Source organism: Pteropus medius, unplaced genomic scaffold (assembly GCF_902729225.1).
Source record: "Pteropus medius unplaced genomic scaffold, Ma_sr-lr_union100, whole genome shotgun sequence".
NCBI lineage: Eukaryota > Metazoa > Chordata > Mammalia > Chiroptera > Pteropodidae > Pteropus > Pteropus medius.
The window spans coordinates 7,616,392-7,640,318 of NW_024349224.1; the positions used below are offsets into that span (position 1 = coordinate 7,616,392).

Consider the following 23,927-nt stretch of genomic DNA (forward strand, 5'->3'; position numbering starts at 1 on the left):
TGCATATATAAAACACATATGAGCTAATGGAGCAATAGCAAAGAACTAATGCTTCGAACTTGTGTGAGGCTTCGTTCAGCTGAAAATACTTTCATTTTTCGCCATTTGCGCATCTGCCTGTTTCTCTCACAAATTATAAACTCCTCGAAGGACGAAACTTAGATCTTATGCGTCTAGTACAATGTCTGACCCAAGGAGTAGGGACTACGTCATTCAGTTCCCAGTTCTGCCGCCAGCCACATGGCCCTGGGTACACTATTCAACTTCCTCAGCCCTCAGTGTTTCTGTCTGTAAAATGGGCGTAACTCTTAATACCTCCGTCTCTCACCTGCTGTAAGATTAAGTGAGGTAACGCACGTGATGTGCTTAGGGTAGAGCCAGAATGCTCTCGGCACATGTTAGCTCTTGTTCTTTTAATTATTTGTTAAAAATCATCACCGTTGATAAAATATTGATGAAGTATCCTCACAGCAATCTAGTGAGGATTGGGTAAGGCTGTGTCTGCGTCTTTGAGATTAGAAATGGAGGCACGGGGACTCTTAATTGGCTGCCCGGGGTCACTGACCTAAATAGGACGAAAGGCGGGCACTGGCTGGCACTGCTGCCCAGCGCTGTCTCCCCCACTGGGAGCTTCATTAGAACTGTCCTCCCTAGAGGTAATGGCGGCTCTTTGGGGAAGCAGAATCAAATTTCACACTTAGTTTCCAGAATGTCATTGGATCTCCTCTGGTGAAAGAAATCTTGACATTTAAGTCACACAGTGGAGCTCAGAGCACTATCTTTTTTTTTTAAATCGTGGAAACGTTGTGTGCTGTTGACCCTGTGGTTTGCACCAATTCTGAAACAGACAAAAACAAGGATGTTCTCTGGCCTGCGTCTGCCTAAGTTCCCTGGGGCCTGGAGAAACCACAGTGGTAGTTGTCAGACCTGATGGGGACTGGGGGAGGTGACAGATGAAGGCCTCACGCTCCTGTGCCCAAACCTGAGGCCAGGAAGAGGCTTCTGCTGGGCAGCAGCACGAACACCTGCCACACGCTGGGCACCGGGCTCTCGAGCTACACCAGCGCAGGCCCAGCCCTGCCTCGTCCCTTTGCCTGCCCAGTTTAATAGAGGTCGAAACTCCTCTACTGAAGACCATCCAATTCTGCTGCTCCATTTTGTAGATGGGGCAAAATAGGCCCCATCTGGCCCAAATAGGAAAGGGACTTACTCAGGGATGACGTGACAGACCCAAGACTAAAACTTCCAGTTTTCAGAATCACTGTTCAGTTCTCCTTCCATCTCGCCAGGCGGCCTCAGATCACCCGGTCCACTCGGGGCCTCACTTTCTTGCCTTCGGTTGGTCAGTTAGTCATTTCGCAAATACTGAGCACTCACGCCCTGGCAGACGGCGCACAGCATGGCAGGTTTGGATACAAAGGTGGGAGGGGGTAGGGCAGAGCTCACATCCGTGGCGGGAGAAGGTGGCCTCCTCCAGTTCCGTGGCCTCCTCCAGTTCCCAGGCCTCCTCCAGCTTTGACGTTCCAGCTCCATGCAGCCCACTCCCTGTGGTCTAAGGCGGGTCAGGCCCTAGGCTCAGGGTTTGGGGCAGGCAGCCCTGCCATCGGGAGCCCCAGACTTGGCCACTGGTACCTTGGCATAGGGTGGCAGTGCCAGTTCCTCCTCCTGGCCCTCTTCCCAAAGGAAGGACTAACTCAGAGGAACAGCAGCTTTCAAGATGGGAAAGGAGCAGGGAGGGATTCAGATTTCTGAGATGTTTTTCGAGTCTTCTTAGATTTCTTCGGCTGAAAGGGGTTGCTCCCTCCTCTCGTCACTTGTCCTTCTGGAGCTGCAGCCCAGCTGCCCCTGACACTCTACTTCGTGGTGGCTCACCTCTGCCGCCAGGCAGTAAGGCCGGGACAGTCTGGTCCATTCGCGTGCCCCCCCACATCATCATGCGTGCTCAGTGCCGAGCAGTGGTCGGTGGAGAGGTGACCTCGTGAGCGATTGCGTTTGTCCATCAGGTGCGCGCCTCCCCGGGCCTGGTGCTGGGCTGAGAGCTAGGGACACGCCTGAGAACAGGACAGACATAGCCCCTGCCCCGAGTGGACGCATTTGTGGAGGAGGGAGTGGAAGAGACAGAACGTGCTTCTTCTCGTGCCTTCTCGATGTTCTCAACAGCCAGAGCCAGGATGGCGGGAGCAGCCTCCTGCATCCGTCATTCATTCCTCCGGACAGACATTCACGCAGCGGTGGGGCAGACTCAGCCCCGCTCCCCAGGGCTGTGGGCAAGGAGGGCAAACAGTTCAGTAGACAGCATTTTATTCTCATGAAAGTGTAACGATAGGAGCCCCAAGGTGGGTGATGATGTCGGAGATAATAATGGTGACCTACCTCAATGCATTGTCTGAAGATTAAATGCCGCAGAGAATACAAGCTGTCAGGGCAGGGCCTGGCACACAGTAGGTGCTCCAGAAAGGTTAGCTTGTATTAGCATCTCGTGCCTTGAAGCAAAGTGAACAATGACTATAGTTGATTAGGCCTTACAGACGAAGGGGAGGGGGAGGCCTGAGCTGGATAAAGATGTGTGCAGGGGGCCTGAGAGCACATAAGAGGAACCCTGGTTTTGCTCCACTGGGCACACTGCCTGGCATGGAGCCTGTGAACCCTGCAGAAGTCTATTGGGTGAGTGGATGGAGGTTCCCCGCAACTCCTGGCTTAACCGATGCAGATGGGACCCCAGGCTCTGAGCACAACGGCAGCCCCAGCCACCCTGTCCTGGGAGTCCTCAGGCGGAACCTCCTCCAGGCTCCACGCACCCAGAAAGCCGCTGCCTCCAGCCCCTGACTTCAGCCCCTTTGGGTATCTGACCCCTATTTCCTGTACCCACAGCCCTGGCCTCAGTCTCCTCATCTGTAAAATAGGGGTGATTCTGCACTTATGACAACCAAAAACCAAGGACAGGGGGTGCTTGCAATGCCACGTGCTCCTCCAAACACAGCATGAATGCGTTACTGCCACCGACATCCACAGTCTCTTCCTGGCTCAGACGGCAAGTTCCCATCACCTAGTGCAAGTGCCAGAAGACCAGCTTTCTCTCCTGCCTCTCCCCTGTCAGCCAGGAGCAGCTGATGGCTTCCTGAGGAGACAAGGATTAGGAGCTTTTGCACAGCCAGACTCCCTTCCCCCCAATATCTCTGGTCTGAGGTCCCAGGGCACAGTCCTGAAATAGCTCACTGCCAAATTAGGTCCAGCGTTTCCAGCTCTGTGGGCGCCCCCCCCGCCTTCTCTCCCAGCCCTCCGTCTTCCTTCTTTTCTCCTTCCTTCCTGCCACACTTCCCTGCCTGGTGCCGAGACCCGCTGGTTCCCCTGATGACAACTGCCCAAGGAGAGGAAGACAGCTCTCCTGTCCCAGGGTGCCTGCTGGTGGCCTTGGCCAGGCTGGGGGCTCCACCACTGTTTTCAGGGTCTGCGGGTGTGCACCCGGATGGCGAAGTACCCTGACTCCCAGGTACCACTCGCCCCGGGACCAAGTCCAAGAGTGCAGCTCTGCAGCAAGAAGCCTGACAACGAGGTCTTGGACTCTGTGTCTTCTCGTGGGGAACCACAGTGCACGTCCTCGAAGTGAAACTCTCTGTGTACTGGGGCGAAGGGCACAGGCTTTGGAGTCAGACAGGCACAGGGTTAAAGCTGGATCCTCCTTTTGCAGCTTTGTGACTTCAGGCAAGTTCCTTAAATACCCTGAGCCTCCATTTCCTCATCTGTAAAATGGAAATAATACCAGTGTATATCAGTCAGGATACAGCCTTACCTGCTGCATAACAAAGACCCCTAAATATCAGTGACATAAATAAGAGAGAAATGCATTTCCTTCTCACCTGAGCAGCTCAGATGTGACACAGGTCAGGCCCTTCTGTCTTGTTGCTCAGTCACACTCAGGGTCACCTCTTCCAGCTACCCCTTCTAGCCAGCAGCAAGAGAAGGGAAGGGATTAGACAGGTCTTCCCACGGCACGGGCCAGGCGGCGTCTAAGTCAGGGAAGAGCCCACGACAAGCAGTATTCTAGGAAGACTGCGTGGTGGGCAGGATTGTCGCCAGTCCCCTCACTGGAACTTGCTGCATTCTCTCAGTTTGCTTCAGATTCATGTTTTATCCAAGGCCCAGCGGCTCTCTCCTGACCCAGAGCATCAGAACCTCAGACAGCCTCCTGCCAGCCACTAAGGGACAAGCCTCCCTTCACAGGACAAGAGTCCTGCCTTGCCCAGCCCTGCCCGGTGGACCTGCACCAGGGCCGGCCTCAGTCCCCGGCGGCTTCATCCAAGAGCTTTCCATCTGGTCCACTCATCCTTGGAGGTGGTGCTCCTGCCGCCTCCTCTGGGAAGCCCGCCGACTATGCAGCTCTCTCCTACACTGCCCTGCATCGTGCGCCCCCATCCCTCCCAGTCTACAGCAGCCCTGTTGGAGTTTAATCACAGTGCTCATCTTAGGGAGCACTTTGCTGGGAACATACAATTCTGTGCTGGAAGAATCCCAGACACTCTTCTGGCCCAGGATTCCTCAGACATTAGCCCCACGATGTGATGGAGTGAAACCTTCTCGTTGAACAAGTTTGGGACCACAGACCAGACCTGCTCCTGGGACCCACAGCACACATGACAGCCTCGATGGCACGCAGAGTCCCGCAGAACGGAAGCCAGTCAGTGTGTCTCATCCAGTTTCCCAACGTTTTTTTTTTCTTTTGAGTCATCCTGTTAAGTTATATAACTATTCTCCGGACCTGCTGCTCTTACCCAGGTCCTTCCTTTGCAGAAGGGGATACTGAGGCATGGTGTGAGGAGGGACATGCACAAGGTCATACTACAGGTCACAGCAGAGCTGGGATGAGACTTGGGTCTCCTGTCGTCTAGGCCGAGGATGTTTCTTCCGCTCACAGCCCCTCTGCTGTTCCCATAGGAAGCAAGATCCATGCTCCACTTTCCAGTAACAGTTCCTGGTCTGCCTTCCCTGCTTCAGAGTCCCCATCCCATGTCCCCTGCTCCCACCTCACTCCCCCTACCCCCACCCCCAGCATCTGGTCCCCCCAAGCAGTCAGGGGGCAGGGCCACTGCCTTCTGCTTCTCTTGCTGCCATGGGTGGGGCGGATCAGCCTGTGACAAAGAGTGAAACACCAAAGACTGGGCCAGTGATGTCTTTTTTCGCCACCCAGGAATTAGAGTGGGTTCAGGGTTATCCCTCTAAGACGTTCACCCTCACTTGCACTCCGCTTGCCTCCAGGAGTGCAGAGGAGGGCAGCCCAGCACCGCTGTGCGAGCTGACAGCACACTCTCCACGCCCCCCGCTGTCCTGGGCACTGCTGTGTGACACACTCTCCAAGCCCCACACTGTCCTGGGCACTCTCCACCCGTTAACCCGCTCCATCCCCTTCGCTTCCCCTTCGAGGACACCCTGCTTCTTGACAGGACTCTGGCTGTTAGATTCCATTACTGTCCTCCTAGATCTGCAGAGGAGAAACTGAAGTTCAGAGGACAGAAATAAGAAGCTCAAGGTCACGTGACTGTAGACCGGGTACGAATCCAGCAGTCTGGCCCAGAGCATGTACTGTTTCCTCTTGGGAAAAGTGGGGGCAGGTGGAAAAAGCAGCCCCCCCCAGTCCTTATCTCACCAGCCACGTACCTCGTGGGGAGAACAGCCGGTATGGGGGCCAGTCTTCCCTCACTGTGACTGTGGCATCCGAGGGGCAGGAGCCCAGTCCGCTTGGGGCCCCCAGGAACTCAGCATTGAGGGGCTGGGTTCTTTGTCAGGTGAGGGGCCATCCGGAGCCGGAGGCAGGCCCAGGCCTCAGCTCAGTGGCGGAAGAACACTGACCCTTCACAGAAAAGGCCCAGCCCCGCTCCCTGTGGCTATGTGACTTCAGGCAAATCTCTTGTCCCACAGGGTCCTCTAGAGGAATCAGATGGCTTCTATAAATTCCAGAAAGTTCTATTAATTATTCTGGCAGAACTTAATTGCTAAGTTTAGGTGTTTGCCAAGCACAGGGCTTTTCTTTTGTATTGCAAAGAAAAAGAAAGCCGATTTTCAAAGGCAGGGCCTATGTGTCCCTTAAGGACGGCCTTCTCTCGAGGAGGGGTTTGATGTTCTGACAGCCAGCAGACTGTGAGCGGCTGAGGCAGCCCCACCCTGGAGGGAGCCCCCACCAGCACGTAGATATGGGCAGGGTCCCCACCCAGTGGGAGAGCTCATGTGGACTGGCATACGTAGCCCACCAAGCCATGGGGACGAAGCCACTAACTCAGGCAGAAAACACCGTCAAGTGCTCTGGTCTCTGCATCTGTATCAAGGGTGACCATGCCGTGGGGTGCAGGAGGCAGTGACCGGCCATGCAAAGCTGTCTGTTTCGGTCTGATCAATCTAGAAGGCTCCCTGCGGGGTGGGGAGAGGGAAGGCGGACTTCAGGAGCCGTTTGCTCAACAAGAATGAGATGGCAGAGCATACGGAGCAGACCGAGAGTTGGGGTGTGATGCCAGGGACGCCTTTGGTCACTGTCACAAACACTTGGCACGCATTTCATTGATCCACGCCCCACACCCAGAGCACACAGGCGGATGTCCCATGGCACCACCAGGGCACCTGGAGCTCAGAGCAGTGGGGGAGGCCGCTGCCGAATATCCGAATATCCGAATATCCGGCAGACCCATTTAGTGCTCTCTCCTCCCTAGCCAAGGCCCCAGACAGCTGCAGCAGTCTCCTCTCTGGCCCCCATAATCTGTGCTCCATGCAAGAGCCAGCATGAGCTTTTACAAATGCACATCTAATCCCCTGCATAAAAGCCCTCAGTGCCACCCGTGGTCCTCAGGAGAGAGCTCTGCAGCCCTGGGTCTGCTTCTGATGCTTTAAATGTTGCCGCCTTGCTGTCCCAGGGCTTTTGTGTGAGCCATGGCTCCTGCAGGAGACATTCTTTTCCACCCCTGCGGCCCCCTCAGAATGGGCTGTTCTGTCACCTCCTCTGGCCTCCTGGTCTTCCAGACCAGGCCAGGCCTTTTGTCCTGATGCTCTCAGAGCCCTGGGAGCTTACTTCGGGGCCTTGTCACATTCGTAAATGGGTGTGTACGAATATTCGGTCAATATCTGTACCCCTGCTAGACCATAGGGGAAGGGACTGGGCCTGTATGAGTTCAGCTGAAATCCACACCCAGCAGCCAGCACAGTGCCTGGCCCAGAGTGGCGGGTACACAGTTAGACGCTGCTCCACGGACAGTCGCCTGCCCACCGTGTTGCTGAGTCCAGACTTGCAAAACCGAGTGGTCCTTGCCGCGCTTGTCACTGTTCAGCCCAGGAAACGGCTACAGGCAGGCTCTGCCCTGCCCTGCCCAGCCCTCTTAGCCTACAGGTCTGGCTGCACTCAGGTTCTCTGGCCTTGAGAAGCAGCCATCATAGAGTCAAGCACCCCTGCAGACGCCTCTGCACCACGAGGCCTACAGGCCGGGCAGAGTCAGGGTCTCGGACCTCCAGCCAGGCCCATTCCTCCTCCCCAGGCCCCGGCCTGAGGAGTCTGCAATGGTGCAAGCTCTGAGTTTCAGACCCAGCCTTGTTCGTAGCTAGCCGTGTGGTCCTGTGAAAACCCAGAATACGTGGCCAGCTGACTGCATAGGTTCTGGGGTCCACAGTATCCTCAGATGTGCAGGGAGATGGTACCCATACAGCATAGTCACCGAAAGAACCAGCCAGAATGGTTTTCAGAAACACAGCCCACTGACCTATATTCCCCATAGCACTCACATACTCACAGACCCTGGGTTGGGATTTAAAGACACACACACACACACGCTCACACACGCTCACATATGCATGTATGGGATGAAAAGGTAGAGACTGTGCTCTCTGAGTATGGGACCCAGGAGGCCCTGGTGGCCTTGGAGTTCCCTGATCACCATTGTCCTGGACCTGGACATTCTCTCCATCCTTCCTGCAACATTTATGAGTACCTGTAAGTGCCAGGCTGGCAGCAGGTAAAACCCACACAGTCCATGCACATGGGGAGCTCAGGGACTTGGCTCCTGTGTCCGGGCGCTGAGCAGAGTGCTCAGGCTGACAAACTCCGTGGCCACCTGCCCCTGCACAGAGCCCAGTGCTGCTGTTTGCCAGCAGTGTGACCTGGGGAAAACTGCCAGTCTGTTCTATGCTTCTTTTAAAATGGGGACAATAATAGTACCTACCTCATGCCTGGGACAGTGCATGTATAGTTCCCAGCACGCTGTGTGTGTCTTAGCATTAGTCCGCTCGGGCTGCCATAACTAAACATAGACTCAACATAGGATAAACTTGCCTCCACAGTTCTGGAGGCAAGAAGTCCAAGATCAAGGTTCGGGCCCCTTCGGTTTCTGGTGCGAGCTCTCCTCCTGGCTTGCAGATGGCCACCTTCTCACCGTCCGCACGTGGCCTTTCCCAGGTGCTTTCACAGAGGGACAGGGAGAGAGAAAGCTCTCTGACGTCTCGTAGGAGGACACTGATCCTGTCCCCACGCTTTCATTTAACCTTAGTTATTTCCTTACTCCAAACACAGCCACACTGGGGTTAGGGCATCCACATGGGAATTTGGGGTGGACGCACATATGCAGTCCATAACGCTCTCGCTAGGAACATTCGGCCTTCGTGATCCTGATTTGGCTCTTAGTAATAAACTCACCTGGCACGTACATAGGACTTTACCAGTTGCACGGCTCTGTGATGAAACCCCCGTGAGAGCAGGGACCCTTTGTTTCCCAGCTCCAAGCCCTGGGTTTGGCACAAAAGTAAATCCCTTCCATCTCTGTCACCTTTTTTTTGAGCTCTGGACCTCCTGCCTGTGGGGCAGGTGTAACCGGTGTTTACGAATGAGGAAACTGAAGATCAGAGAATTCAAATGATTTGCCTATAGTCAAGCAGCCAGTCAGTGGCAGAGACATATCTGATGCCAAGTATTTCAAAACCTAGCCACTGCCATTTCTACTACCCGCATGGGCCCGTGAACTCAAAGCAGAGGGTTGTTAAAGATCAGGTCACGGAGAACCAGAATGAGTTTGGAACCTGAATTCTAGAGCTAGCTTGTTCATAGGCCATCGCCCAGGACATTTTTTCAGCTGCTGGACAGAAGCAGCCCCCGCCCTGGTGCTGCGTGGGAAGGGGCACAGAGGTTGCACAGCAATATGTGTGCGAGGGGAGGCCTCCTGAAAGCTGGCTCTGCACATCTTCCCCTAGGGCTTGGCCCCTCTTCCGATGGGGAACAGAGGGCGGGCACCCCCAAAAGAAACCCCATACCCATTAGCAGTTGCTCCCCATTACCCCTCCCTTACCCCTGGCAACCCTAAGCTCCTTTCTGTCTCTATGGATTTGCCTCCTCTGGACATTTAATATGAATGAAATCACACAAAATGTACTCTTGGCTTCTTTCACCGAGCATAGTTTTCAAGGTTCATCCAGGATGTCACCTAACAATATTCAGCTGTATGGTTACGCCAGCTTTTGTTCACGCACTCATCAGTCGATGGACATTTGGGTTGTTCCCACTCCCTGGCTACCATAGTCATGCATAATATGAATATTCATGAATAGGTTTTTGTGTGTACTCATGCCTTCACTTCTCTTGGGTGTATACCTAGCAGCGGAACTGATGGTCATGTGGTAAGTCTGTTTTAACTTTCTGAGGAAGTATCAAACTTTTCCAAAGTGGCTCCACCGTTTTTTATTCCCATCGGCAATATAGAAGGGTCCCAATCTCTCCACATCATCCCTTACGTTCGTTATTGTGGACCATTTTTATTATCTTTATTGTAGCCACCCTAGTGGCTACGAAGGTGGTATCTCATTGTGGTTTTAATTTGCGTTTCTCTATTGGTTAAGATTGTTGAGCATCTTTTCAACAATCTCTATTAGAGAATTGTCTACTCAGAACCTTTGCCCGGTTTTTGATTGGGTTTTTGTCTTACTGTTGAGTTGTCAGAGTTCTTTATTCCGGACACCAGTCCTAGATCAGATATATGATTTGCAAGCATTTTCTCCCATTCTGTGGGTCACCTTTCCCCTTCCTTGATGGTGTCCTTTGAAGTCTCACACACTTCTGGCCCCGCCCCCGCCCCCGCCCTCTCACTTGGGACCCCTCTTTGCTGGACCTACTTCTTGCCAGCTCTCCCTTGGGGACTTACACTTTCCTGGGGCTGCAGGACCTGGCTCTTTCCTGTTCCGTGGGCGATGTTCCCAGCAGGTTCTCCCTAACCGACAGCCTGAACTGCACTCGGATGGCAGCCATCCTTAGGTCTGGGGGGTTCTGAGGCTGTGCGGTGGGCTGTGTCCACAGCCCCACGGAATGAGTATGGCAGAATGGTGAGGAAACATCATACGCTTGAGTGTCCCCTGCGCACCCGATGCTTTGCATGCACGAGCCCCCTCATCCCCAGAATAATCTCAGAAGACACTAGTATTTTATCTACTGTACAAGTAAAATGGAGCCAGGATTTGCCATCCGGTGTGTCTGACTGCACAGCATGTACGTGGCTCATGGGCAACAAGTCTACCTCTGCTGTCCTATTTGGTAAATGTCGGCTCCGGGAGGGTCCTAGTGTTGCTGGAAAATTCTAGAAAAAATGTTGGTATTTCCCTAGGACTAAGTCCCAGTGCAGTAGCAACAGAAGTTCCTTGACACTCCAGAAAACGCCTGACCTCACCTGCTGTAACGAACAACTCCAAAATCTCAGTGGCTCAACATAGCAAAGGAGCGTTTCCTGGGCACATCGCAGTCCAGTGTGAAAGGGGGAAGCGGTTGCTCCGGTCCCTGAATCAGGAGCTGGCTCCTCTCTGCTATGTGGCTTTGCTGGCCCCTCAGCCGCAGGGTCTTTGCTGGACTCCTGACGTCGGGCCAGCAGACAGAGACAGGAGAACACGTGGATGATTGTGAGGGGCATTTCTAGGGTCCAGGCCACATTCCACTGGCCAGAACTTGGTCGCTTGGTCACACCTAACTACAAGGGGGTCTGGAAAATGTCTAGCTGTGTCCTCAGAAAGAGAAGTCAAAACGCTCTTGTCCATAGGGAGCCAGTCTCTGGCACGGAGCTCGGATGTGAATTTTAGCCAAATTGCTCCGGCCCCTCGAAGCCCCGCCTCTAATGTGGTGAGAGGTCCCTTTTCAGGGCTCCCTTCATGGCCTTGTTTCCCGCTCCTCACTGGGACCCAGCTGAGTCGTGAGGCCTGAGCAGCTAAAGAGCGTTGCTTTTCTGGCACATGACGGAGCAAATCTGAAAATGCAGTTGATGGTAATAGTCGTGATAGAGCCTCACCCTATCCATCCTGCATCCCGACCCTGTGAAAACAGACTGCCCTTCTGAGACTGACCTGCACGATCACGCTGGGACGTGGATTCCGCTGGCTGTATGCCAGACAGTATTCTAGAAACTTCTCCTGTTTTATAGCAGTGTTTCTCTGGTATGAGACACACACCTTGTGGCTTTGAGATTATTTTAAGTGGTACCTATAAACCTTCTATTTTTACTTTTCTGATTATAGATCTGTCGTAATGTGTATCAGGGAAAAAAATCACTTAACATATCAAACCCATAACATCACACAAGTCATCATTTAAGATGAGGCTAATTTCGGGGCCCTACCGATAAGGGAAAAAAATTGACACGTGAATGTCTGCATTTGGGAACAGTGCGTGGGAGAGCAGGCTCAGACGCTTCGCCGCCTCGGTGAACTGTGGTCCCAGCGCTTGCTCGCCACGTGACCTCTGTGCACTGCTTTCCTCCTCCGTAGCATGTTGCCCCAGCGTCTGTAGAGTACAGGGCGCTTAGGAGTCAAATGATCAGCAACGGAAGCTGGCACATCTGATGTGCTCGGCAGGTATAAGCGTCACCGGCGTCGGTAGGAAATGCCGCATCGTCTGCTTTGACTGTGCCAACAATCCTGTGATCGCTGTCATTGCTGCCGTTGACACATGAGCAAACAAAGGCTAAGCCACTTGCCCAGTCACTTCTCCAGGCTCTGACCCCTCCCCCGCCTCCGGTGTGCCTGACTCCTAGGCTGGGCTCTGTGAAAAGAATCATTGCAGTCCTGACTCCAGCTCTAACTTAAGGGACCACTTTCAGGCAGGCCCCATCCCTCGCAAAGCCTCACGCTCCCCACGTGCATGGGGTAGGGAGCAGCAGCTCAGTGCTTTGCGCAGGACCAGCCTTGCAGGACTTAGGGGCTGCTTGGTCCCTTCAACCACAGCAGAAGGCTTTGCTTTAAAAAAAAAAAATACTGGACTGGGTGTGATAGATGCCTCCAGACTTCACCCCTCCCAGGTCCTCTGCCTGGCTTTGGATTCTTGCTGCTGTTTCTCTCCATAACACCTGGGTACTTCATTGTGGCCAAGCTTCGAACCTACTCCAAGATATGGATCATCATTTTTAAAATCTATTCATCTGTTGATGAGCACTTGAGTTCTTTCCATTCTAGGGCTAATATGAATGAAGCTGCTCGGATATCAGTGTACAGGTTTTCGTGTAGACAGACGCTTTTACTTCTCTTGGTGGATACCTGGGAGTGGGGTGGCGGGTGGCGAGGTCATATGGTTTGAACTGCTTTCCAAAGCACTGTACTGCTTAGAATGTTCCTGTGTCCCACGCTGTCCTCGGTACCTGGAATTGTCCGTTCCTTTCATGTGAGTTGTTCTAGTCTGTGCATAGTGGTACTCCATTGTGCTTTTAATTTGCGAATGATATTGAGTGTTTTTAATGTGCTTGTATATATCTACACACACACACACACACACACACACACACTTTTATAAAGAATCTGTTCACATTTTTCATTCTTCCCTTTTAATAGGCTGTTTGTCTTATTATTAACGAGTTGTGAGAGTTTTTTAAAGAAACATCCTGAATACGAGTTCTTTGTCAGATATATATATTGTGGATATTTTCTCCAGTCTGTGGCTTACCTTTATCGTGAACATTTTTAAGTGGATTAAATAACGAATATTGATTTGTTGATTCTCAAGCTTTCATCTCTAGCCCATACCTCCCTTCTAAGTGTTGAAAACCTTTTCTAATTATTTCCATTTGGCTATGAGATGTCTTTATCTGCAGGAAAAGAGTGGGTATGGCGTTAGGGGCTGAGCTTGTGGACTCTGGGATCACACAGTCCTGGGTCTAAGTCCCAGCTCCATGGCTCAGTAGTCAGCAACTGCTTTGCTGAAATCTGTTCTCTGAGCTTCATTTTTCTGGTTTCTAAAGTGAGAGCAATAAATGTTCACCTCCTTGGGCTGATTAAATGAGACAATAACTGTAAAGCACCCAGCGAGGGCACATGAAAGCTGAGCTGTACTGTTAGCACTCTGGTTGCTGGGGCCCATCAGCTCCCCAGCAAAACCAGGCCACACAGAGCTGGCTTCTTCTCTCTGCCTTCTTCCTCCCAGTTCCTCAGGTCGAAAACCTTAGACCCCTCCTCCTCCTCCTCAGTCCCACTTCCTGTCCCAGAATGGCTTCTGCCTCAGCCCCTTCTTCTCTCCGCCCAGGCCCCTGCCCTAGGCAGACCTCCTTCCTTCCCAAATGCTCCCAACATGGCCTCCCTGCCTTCTGCCTCCTCATCTTCCAACCTGCGTGCGGTGGCCACCATTGCTTAAGAAATCAGAAAGCCAGGGCTCCCGGGGTGGGTGTTTGGAGAAGACCACTTCGTAAGGGCAAGGCTGGGCTGTCGCCAGCCTCTCTGGTTATAAATAACAGGCTCTATTCTTAGCGCACCAGCAGTTAGTTCTCCTCTACCTTCCAGAGCCGCCTTGGCTGTCCTTACTGGACACAGGCCATTCCTTGGCCTTTGGCAGGACCCATTCCTTTGATACGTGATCAGAAAATTTAATTATAAAACCAATTACTGATTTCCTGAGCTTTACAAGGGAGACATGAAAGTTTGATTAAATTTGAATTCCTGTTTGGCTGATTGCCAGCCAAGGCCAGATGGGCTTATGGGAAATTTTTGTTGTTGATTCTGTTTTGTTTTGTGGCTGCACTCTTAGGGGGTAGGAGGAGGGGGGCACATTAGTTTTGTGTTGTGGGGTTCCCCTCAACTTGGTGAATGGCTGTTCCCCTGTTGCGATGCATGAGATGTAAATCCCCCAACTGCCGGTTGCCAGGGTGATGGGCTCAGGAATTGAGCTCAGCTAAACAAAGTCCTTGGGTTTTGAAGGGAGAAGCATTTGTTCCCATGCAGAGTGGAGTTGAAGTGGCCCTGGAGAAGGCTGCGCCAAAGATGCCTGCCTGACCAGGGATACAGAAGTGGCTCCCTGGTCACTTCGGAGCAAGCTTCAGCGGTGTGGCTGGGCTCTGCCTGTTTCCAGCTCCTACCCCCGGAGCAAGCACAGCTGCTGAGGCCAGGGGTTAAGGGGTCCAAGGACTAGAGCCCCTGGGTGCCTCTGCCCAGGTGGTCACCTCTCCCCAGAACCTGCAGGGCTGGCCAGCAAGTCAGCCTGCTGGGCCCCCTACAGCAAGGGCCATGGGCAGGTCAGGACTGGAAAGCAAGCCTTCGTCTCTGGCCAAAGCACCTTGCTTTTTCGGATTCTTCTAGGAAACCGAGCAGAGCCTGTGGTACGAGCAGGCGGGGCGAGCAGGCAGGGCTCCAGGTCAAAGTCCGAGCTGGTTCCGGGACCCAAGTTCCTTCCCTAGGAACAGAATGAGAGAACCCTAGTTCCCTGGAAGCTGCCGCCATCCCAGAACAGTTCTTACAAGGGGCATATTTTCCAAGGGTGGTTCTGGGGCCCCACTCAAAAGTGTCTTCCCCATGCCCCGAAGGCCCCAAGTCCCCCAACTGGAGATGGAGCCCTTTGGGTCTTAAAGGTTTTTAGGTCTCTAGGAATCTGGGTTCAAGTACTGGTACTCCGGAGGGAGAAGCATCTCCCAGTGGGGGATTAGCCATCAGCTGAGAAGACAGCCCTGTGCCCAGGATGGGGTCAAACTCCAGCTGCCTCCCAGCTCAGTCGAGGCCTGGCCCAAAAGCGACCCCCCGCACCAGAGAGCACTCGCATTTCTGATGTCCACATGATGCTCCACGCCTCACAAAGCACCTGCATCTTGCCGCTGTCCACACACCAGCCTTGCCTTGATCCCCAGGCTGAGAGAGGTCAAGTGCCTGCAGATTCTGGACTTGGACCTGGGACCTCTGCATCCAGCCCAAGCCCGTTTCTCTGCGCACACAGCTCACAGACCCTGTGCACCCACTTCGATTCTCTCGTTTGCTTGTATGTGTGTTTTTACAAGGTGAACATTTTTTCTAAGGTTTGAATGTTTTTTTCTCTTTTATTTCTTTTTTTATTTTTTAATGCAACTGTTAAATCTTCCTGCTCGAGCTGTAATTAAGGAATTCTGGGTTAGTCAGCCAGGCAGAATTGACAAGTAACCAGGCAGTGCTGGATGGACTACTTTTTCCCCTCTTTAGAAATTCAAGTTTTGCTAGATTGGGGGGAGACGGAGTTATGAAGATGGGGGGAAAAAATGTGTGTAGCCGGGCCAGGGAGGGCCAATTCCCTCCTTAATGTAAACTAGACAATTTTTTTCTTTTTGAAGTTATCTCTGTGTAGGACAGTTTTTTTATACGTACAGACGTGAGGTAGTATGGGAAAGCGAGAGGGCCGGACAGACTGGGATCCAGGCTTTGGTAGGAAGGGGATTGGTGCCCCAGAAGGGGGAAGGGTTCGTGAAGCAGGTGCCTAGATGGGCCCCACTGTCGCCCCCTCCTCCACTGGCACTTTTTTTTTTTCAGGCGAGGCAACCCTCGGTTGACCTCACAGATTGCAAGGACCTCGTCAGCTTACCAGCCTCTTTTTTTTTACGCCTACAGCACCTGGTCTTCCTAGGTGGTCTCCCATCCAAGTACTAACCAGGCCCGACCCTGCTTAGCTTCCGAGACCAGACTCCGGGCTTGTTCAGGGTGGCGTGGCCGTAGACCACCAGTGACAGAGGTGACAGCAGGACAGGGACAGCTGTCCCAGGCAGGCGTGCAGTGCACGCGGGCCAGCCTCCGCGCCAGGAAAGTCGTTTCTGCTGTTACCCTAACTCACGGTCTTCATTTTAATAGTGATATGTTTATTTTAATATTAATTCAGAAAACAAGCAGGTTGCCCATCTAGTTCGTGATAGCCCAGATATTAGAACTGACCAAAGGAAGGGCTTAATTTCTTTGTAAAGTGAGGCCAGCCACAGGAACCCATTTTTCACAGAAGGCCAGGGGTCTTACACAGAAATTATGAGCAGAACAGAAATATTGAGATTTGGGAAAGCTCGCCTTGTCCGTGTGAGCTAGGTAAGTAATAGGATTATGCTCATTTTACGGATAAAGAAACTGAGGCTCAGAAAGGGCGAGCGACTTGTCCATGGTCACACAGCGGATAGATGACAGAGCCAGGACCAAGACCCAGGCATGCCTGAGTCCAAAGGCAGGTCAGCAGCCCCGCCCGGACCTAGGGCCCGCAGCCCAAGTGAACATCTCACCTTCACGCTCCTGGTGAAGCCCCCGGTGCCGGCTCTGGGTCAGCCAGCCTCCCGCGGGCTCCACCGGGGAGAGAAAGCTCCTCACTGAAGGGTTAATGGAGGCAAACTCCGCTTTAGGGAGGTGGGGCCCTGGGCCCGCGGCCTCCAATTGGCTGCATCTAATTCTCTCAGATAGAAGCCTTTTCAGATGGGACCTGGCGTGATGCTGCATGTGACTGAGAAGCTGCCATTGCCAAGGGACCACTGTGCGCCCGCCCCGCCTGCCCCAAAGGGCCTTCCACGGCTCCCTGTCCTCTTCCCTGGTCTCCCCCAGCCCTTCCTTTTTTTTCTTTCTTACTTGTCTCCGAATCGCTTTTTCCAATAAGCCGTCGACTCAGTATATCAAACAACTCCCTGAATGGTTCCTAAAGCCTCCCCCTGATAACTGAAGCCTCAGAGTTGGAAACGCATTTATATTTCCGTGGGACGGAGGTTTCAGAACATGATTAAATTTGCATGGGCGGCGAGCAGAATGGCCTCTTCCACACAATATAGACGGCGAGGGAGCAGGATAGAGATAGTCACACAAGCAACTTTGCCAGGCTTATTACTCCGCTGGGAGAAATCAGCCCGGTTTACACAGGCGCATGAGGGCTGGGGCATCACCCCAGACAATCAGAACAAACCTTGTGGCTAGAAACCATTTGGGCCTCTGTGATTTATAGTTGGCCAGGTTCTTAACAAGGGATTGTGGGGCTGCAACTCCAGAAATAAAAGACATCTTTGTGTGTGTGCGTGTGTGTGTGTGTGTGTGCGCGTGTGCGTGTGCGTGTGCGTGTGCGCGCACGCGCGCATGTGGTTTTGGCTGTGTAGTTCTGTGTGTTTGACTATGTGCTGTCTCTAAAGAGAGAGGCTCTAGCTCTCTTCACATCTCAAAGGGGCCTCCTGCACTCCTAAAGTTACACTAAAAACTTACTATGTGCCAGTCATCTAAGCTGCTAGCTGAGGCCTCTGAGAAGAGTAATTCTCACGGAATTTAGAGTTTAGAGAAGAGAAACAAACTAGCAAATAAATAAGAAGTGACAGATAGTAGTCATGCAATGCCGAGGATTTAAACAGGTGCAAGAAATGAGTGGCTGCTTGGAAGTCAAGGTGATGACCACCTGGCTACTGGCCACAGCTCACCTTTGGCCCACAGTGTGACGTAGTAACAGCTGACATCCACTGACTGCTGAGTGTTCACCACATGCTTATGTTATTGCTTATATTACTCCCTGTAACCATCACACACCTCGAGAAGTTGGAACTGTCTAACAGATTTGAATGCTCAGGCTTGGGGAGGTCACACAGGGGCAGAACCAGGAACAAAATCTAGGGTTACCCACCTCCAGATGCCTCCCTAGTTAAAATATTTTCCTCTCCAGACTTCATTTTTCTCATCTGTAAAATGGGATGAGCCCTTATTTGGCTTAGCCCTGAAAATCAAAAAGAGTATTTTTAAAAAATATAAACTTTTATATGAAAAGGTCTGAAAGTTGTGCCCCTGTGTTTGGCTCAGAAGCCCTCGATGGAGCCGATGGCTTGTCAGTGGCAGGGCACCGAGGCTCCTGATTGTCTCCGAATCACTTTTTCCAATAAGCTGTCAAATTAGACAGTTTGATTTATGTTCCACTCCCTTGTCAAAGTTCCAGCAAAAACAGTTTTAGTTCCAGAAGCCCAGTGCTCGCCATCACTGGTCCCCTGAGGTGGTGTTCTCACCACCCCATTTACCACAGGGGCCATGGGCGCGCCTGCCTGAACCCAGTGCGAGGCCGCGTTCCCTCAAACACCCGAGAGCTCCGATGGCAGCCCAGGCAGCCAGGACGGACGCAGGCCGCCGATGTGGCCTGTGGTTGGTGCTCAGAGGCTGGATAACAATCCTGAGCAGCTACAGCGGTCTAGAGAACGGAGCCCTGTCCACTGTAGCAATGCGGTCGATTGAGGGCTTTTGATGTCAACCCCCCGAGAATATTAATGGACTATAAACACACTTCAGCAAGGACATAGGGGTGACTCGGATGTGCTTTTGAAGATCAAGCCTCTTACCGAAGGGGTGTGGTAGAAGCAAAAGCACAGGTTTTGGGGGGTCGGAAAGGTCCAGACACATGCCGCTCTGGGATTTCGTTTTCGCCTGTCTCGCTCTCAGTCACTTCTCTGGGTGATGAACTGGCTACAGAAGGTGGGGCTGTTTTTCTGTTGCCCCTCTAAGCACTTATCACAGAAGCAGGTCATTTTTTCAATTATTATACGGATGTCAAAGAAGATTGGTTGTTTATTTGGTTGCGATGTTTCGTTTTGTTTTGGAAAGTTAGTTTTCACCAAACCCCTGACTTATATTGTTTTACTGTGCATTTCGTCCAAGAGGAACATAGCTGTTCTAGATGTATGTGACTAATAAACCACAGTGGCCATCACGTTGAATTCTTACCAGAAGTCACACTGAGCACTTGACTGCGCCAATTCGTTTACTCACAGCGTCCTGTGAGGTACATGCTGTTCTCGTCCCCATTTTACAGATGCGCATCCAGGCGTCCCTCAGAGATATTGCGGGTTCTGCTTCAGATCCGCACAATAAAAGTGTCACAATAAAGTGAGTTGTAATCTTTTTGCTAGTAGAGGGTCTTGCCGTCAACTTGTAAAAAACGTAATGTCCGTAACGTGTGTAAAACAAAGTATGCCTGTCCTGAGACTCTGGCCTGCTCCCGAAGTCCAGTTTCTCTCACAGTATTGCTGTCTAGGGGTGCGGGTGGGCCCCACCTCCCGGGACCCTGGGTGCCCTGCCCGCAAGTCCTGCCGGCCTCATCTGGACAGTGGCACCTATGTCCTGTCTCACATGGATGTGAACAATCTTCTCGATCCGTAGTTCAGAATCTGCTCCTTCTAAGTCTGACCCCCCTCCTCCCATCTGCGATGCTCGTTTCTCGGAAACCCCAGAGCCAGCGCAGGCAGACTGAGGTTCCCTGGTGATTTAAATGGTGGCCTCTCCCTAAAGGGCTCCCTCCACCACCTGCTGCCTCCCCTTCACAAGCCTCGCTTCTCAGCCAGCCTGCGCTTAGCCCCCAGCCAAGCCACCACTGACCCTCCTGTCTGTGCCTCAGTTTCCCAACTTATAGGAAGAGGGAACATAGATGGCACCATTTCTAAGGGCCCTTCCAGCTCCAACATTGCAAAGCTCCGTCGTCTCTCATCTGATGACGGCGCCGGCCTCCTCGGTCTTCTCTGTGGCCTCCCTTCCAGCTCTCCCGCATCCGGTGAGCTTTCAAAAACAGTATCCTTTGCCTCCCCTCCTTGAAGCCCTTCATGGCTTCTCACCACACTCGGAATAAGGCAGACTCCTTTCTGCAACCAGCAGTGCCCTGTGACGGGGTGTCGCACATTGGCCGTGGCAGCCTGCCGGTCTGCCCACCGTGACCCACGTTGCCGATGTCATCAATGTGTGCACTGAGTCCTCACCCAACCTGTGTCCTCAGCTTCAAATTTATGGCTTGCCCTGACATTTCCCTTTCCTTACATATCCCAAATTATTAAAAACAGCTGCCTTATAAATTAATCTAACGAATCGTGGAAAAGCACTGTTTTCTGTCTATAAATAATTCCACCTAAAATTCTCCTGGGATGATAAAATGCTGTGACACACCCAATGCATGCCATCTCGCTCCCCAGCTACGATGCTTGTACGTGCAGACACCATCTCTGGAACACCCCCTGGCCGGAAACAGGGCCTCCCAGGTCGGTCAAGGTGGGGTCAGTGGAGAAGGGCCACGGGAGCCGTACGCAGCCTTCGACCACTAATTCTGCTATTTCCAGACAGTTTCACATTTGTCACCCCCACCTTTGGTGCACCCAGCTCTGTGCCCATCCTTGTCTCTGCCTCACTGGATTCTCAGGGACTTTCCTGTTGAGGAGAGCAGAGACCTTGAGAACCAGCTCCCGATGGGCCCTTCTCTGCTTCCTGATGGCTCACCCTGGTGTGGCCGGACCTTCCCAGGACAAGGAGATGGCACTTGGTGCCCATCTCAGCTTATGGCCCAGAGTTCATTCATCCCTTCATTCATTCCACAAGCAGCAACCTTATAAATGAGCCATCATAGTCAACGAAGCAGAAGCGAGCCCCGCCCTCCTGGAGCTCCCAGTCTCCCTAGAAAGAAGACGTGGACCAGGACACAAACCTGTCGAATTACACACGTTGCGCTGGGATGCGTGCTGTTAAAGAAGAGAATGCGGGAGTGGCAATCTGCTTCAGATGGGGGATAGGGGGTGCGGTCAGGGAAAACTTTGGCCGGGGAGGGGTATATTTAAACAGAGACTGGAAAAACAGGAGGGAGCCAGTCTTGCAAAGACTTGATGTAGCAAGAGGCTCCAGTGCCAAGGCCCTAAGGTAGAATTGGCAAATATGTGCAAAGCCTAGGAAGGGAGCAGGGTGGCTGGCAGGTAGCAAGTGACAGCAAAGGACCTCAGGATAAGGTTCAAGGGGAGGTAGGACCCAGACCCTACACAGCCTCGTAGATACAGTTTGGAATGATGGAGAGCAACCCCCACTCCCAGCCCCAAGGAGAGCCCCATCTTGGAGCCTTAATTCACTAGGGCTGCCATAACGAAGGACCACAGATTGAGTGGCTGAAACAACAGAAATTCATTTTCTAGCGGCTCTGGGGGCCAGAAGTCCAAGATCACGGCGTCGTCAGAGCCAGTTTTTTGCCTTGCAGGTGGCTGCCTTCTCCCCGTGTCCTCACAGGGTCTTCCCTCTGACTGTGTCCTAATCTCTTACAAAGACACCAGTCATAATGCATTAAGACGCACCCTGGCAACCCTGTTTTAACTTAATTACCTCTTTAAAGGCCCTATCCAAGCACAGTCACATTCTGAGGTAGTAGGGATTAGGCTTCAACATATGAGTTTTGGGGGACACAATCAGCTCGTAACAGGAGCCTTCCCTGACCTACTCTTTGATGACAGGGTTGGGTTGTAGTTTGCCATATTTGAAACGCCTGAGGCCAGAGGAGACCAGTCCTAAGTGACCAGTTGCCTCTTTGTTGAAAGGGATGGTTAGCGAGTGTTTGGGGTGATTGGTCGGAATCCTCGAAAGGCAACTGGAGACCTCCAGGTGTGATTCAATGCTATTAATGCAGAGTCCCCTGTGGCCCACACTTTGGGACACTCCCCTTCAACTGTGCAGGGCTGGACAGCCAGCAGCCTAGGCCATGAAGAGAATGATAAGCTGAGTGAGGAAGGAGGCTGGGGAGGGGTGCGGGGGGTGCTGGCCAGGGCCATCCAGGCTCCCCAAGGGAAAAGAGGCCCAAATAGTGGTGTGCTGAATTAAATGGAGGGGAGAACCCCCAAAAGACCTCACTAAGAGCTGCCTTCCCTGAGATCCCTCGGACCAGTGTGTTTTCAGCCCCCAGAGCCAGGGGGCAGCCAACCCCAAACTGCTGGAGGGTTGGGGTGTCTGCAGACCTGCCCATTAGTCTCAAGCCATTCCCTCCACCTTACGCTGAAGATAAAAATAACTACAGGGAGGGAAATGTCCCAGAGAAATTACCTCGAAATTTAGGAAACATGAAATCAGGCTCGATCTAATTAAGATGACATTGTAAAGGGGGGCGGGGGGAAACCTGGGTGGCATTTTAAATTGCAGGCGGATTATGCAGCCTGTAATTCTGGTTCTGAGCAAAGTTTCCAGTGGGAACCGTAGCCCCGACTTCAAAGGCACCGCCTACTGCTGGCCAAGCAAAGGGTGTGGAAGGCGCCTCTGGGCGCAGTGTGGCCGGGATGGCAGCCAAGGCCTGGGGGCCGCAGCGGGCCACAGCCCTCGGAGCCTGCCGCACCTTTCAGGGGTACAGGGGAGCTGCTCCTGGGAGGAGAGGTGATTGAGGCAGTGGCCTTGTCCTTGGAGAGTGAGCTTTTGTCCAGCCTGGGCCACCTTGGGGGACTCACAGGGCAGTGTGCTGGCCTGGGCTGGTGCTATAGAAACAGGCCCTACTGGGCAGGGGGCTGCTCCCTCTAATGCAGGGGTCTCCACCCCCCAGGTCGCAGACCTGTACCAGTCCATGGCCTGTTCGGGACCGGGCCGCACAGCAGGAGGTGAGCGGCTGGCCAGGGAGCGAAGCTGCATCTGTATCTGCAGCCGCTCCCCAGCGCCAGCATCACCACCTCAGCTCCGCCTCAGATCATCAGGCATTAGATCCTCAGAGGAACACTGGTCCCTGGTGCCAAACAGGTAGAGGACCGCTGCTCTAGGGGACTTCTCCCTGCCAGCCTATAAGGTCCACCAGGTGAAGAAGGCCTGCTCTGTCCCTCCCAGCATCTGGGAAGAGGCAGCCCCAGTCCTTTTAACCTTAGAAGGCAGGTGGATGGGCCCCTGAGGTTGAGGTGTGCAGCCGGCTGGCCCAAGGAGCTGCTGAAGGCACAAGATACTGTTCTGCTCCATGGACAGAGCAGGAGAAACAGCCCCAGGTGTGTGAGGAGCCAGCTGCCCTCGGAGGCTCCTGCACATCCCTTGTTCACCCCGTTATCTCACAAACACGGCTTAGCTAGGCAGGCTTTGCTGTCATGTTAGCACCACTCATCCCGCCAATACTGACGAGCACCCAGGCGCACACGTGCACACGTGCACACGCGCCATGACTCGAGCGTTTCGCGGTTCAGAGAGGCCCTGGGGGCAGGGCGCGCATGGAGAGCACCACCATGCGCCGCGGGGGAAACTGAGTCACAGAGCGTTGAAATGACTCGTCCGCATCTTTTGAGGCCAAATCCTTGCATTTCCCGCAGATTTCACGTGGGCGTGCATCCAGTTCCGGCTGCTCCCACCGAGGCCTCTGTCCTGTCTCTTCCCTCCATTTGCTGTCTCGCTCTCTCGGCGAAACGTCTTTCTCCGGTTCCTCCTTGGGAAGGGACCCAGGATGGCGATGTGGCTGACGAGCACGGGTTAACAGATGGAATGAGCTCTAGGTGGCAGGCGACGTGGCCTTGGTTCCATTATAGTGGGGACACAGTGGATTATAGGGGGAGAGAGCCCGGAGGCCAGGAGTCTGGTCTGACTACCGCTGTCATCCGCGCAGGAGAGGCAGGGGTGACCTTGAAGGGGAAGGGGAAGAGCTCAGACCTCTCTGGGGAGACAAATGACAGTTCTTGGGAATCCATTGGCTGCAGGAACCAAGGAAGGGAGGAGAAGGAAGCCAACCTCGGGGTCTCCAGCGTATGTGACAGCACTGTCATTGGAGAGTGGCTGTGTGTCCCCTCTGATATCATGAATAGTATTATTTAGGACAAACCGAATTTTTTAAATGAGTAGATTTAACGTCGCTTTTTAAAATGAAGTAAATAGCAGCAGTCGGCACGTGGATGTAGCGGACGCCAGAGCGTGGGGGGGAGACGGCGAAGGAAGAAGGGATGGGACGGGCGAGGCGGGCGCAGCTGGAGAGTCAGGACCGGGCCCCTCGC

At 53.1% G+C, this 23,927-nt stretch overlaps 1 protein-coding gene and 1 pseudogene across 1 annotated transcript in view; one reads left to right on the top strand and one right to left on the bottom strand.

The window, feature by feature from the left end:
- GNAO1 (G protein subunit alpha o1) overlaps positions 1–23,927 on the top strand; it is a 132,007-nt gene that overhangs the window by 81,950 nt on the left and 26,130 nt on the right.
- Positions 15,811–15,926, bottom strand: LOC120617412 (uncharacterized; annotated as a pseudogene).